Consider the following 1047-nt stretch of genomic DNA (forward strand, 5'->3'; position numbering starts at 1 on the left):
TTTTATTATAACAGCGCATGTTTTTTATGTCTCAATCCTTTAATTGAAAATTGTTCTCATTTTTTAACGTAAATAATATAGAACATACCCCTAATCACTAGTAAAATATTGTTACTGCAGTCTAGACCGGGACTATTACCTCATGTTAGACTGTATTTCTAGAATACCTATGTTCAGTCATCGCAATCCTACCTGGGCTGCGGTACTTCCCTACTTTGTAATCGAGCAACAACCGATTTAGATTATTCGATATCATACAAGGTTTTTTGGTAATTCGTCATATCTATAATATTTTAGTTACTTATAAGAAATCGGAAGTTAATGTCTTTCTCTTGTTTCAACAAAACGCTGACAATCGTTTTTAAGGACGTTGAAATGGTTTTTTCATTACCGGTTTTAAGGCTACTAGCGCCCTGGACTAGGTTTCGGCGCCCTCTTTTTTTACTACATTTCAAGAATGAGAGAATTAACAAGTTTCTATGAGATAGAGACCTTTCCGTATAGCGTCCTGGGTGGTCACAAAGCCGCACATTACCCTAACGCCATTAGCTTTATGATAATCTATTAGCAGTACAAAATATAATATTTCTCTTTTTACCTACTCCGTAGACATTTCATAGCATCTAAGTAAAGTGGAAAAAATTGCTCAACTAAGCCAAGGCCCACAAATGTCTGTAGAGCTAAGGAAGAAAAAGTAGACATTAGTTTCTAAAATTAAAATTTGTGTATTGGTTATTGAAATATGTATTTTCATATCAATTTGATAACTAATCATCTACAAAATATATGTCCAATTAATAAAATAAATTAAGTTAAGGCAACCAAAACATTCTTGTTATAAAACATTTATTTGCTGTTAAGATAAGACTATTGTACGAAATAATAAATTGAAACAAACTGTCATCACACGTGTGAACAAATACACGAATTATTGCTTGGACCGGAGATCAAAGGCGATAAGACGCTCCAAATTATGAGACAATTTGTTATTTAAGCAAATCCGCCGTGACACGCGCCGGCGCAGCGCCGCCCCGCGCCCCTCGTCCC

The sequence above is a fragment of the Papilio polytes genome, unplaced genomic scaffold, assembly GCF_000836215.1.
Source record: "Papilio polytes unplaced genomic scaffold, Ppol_1.0 DF823288.1, whole genome shotgun sequence".
NCBI lineage: Eukaryota > Metazoa > Arthropoda > Insecta > Lepidoptera > Papilionidae > Papilio > Papilio polytes.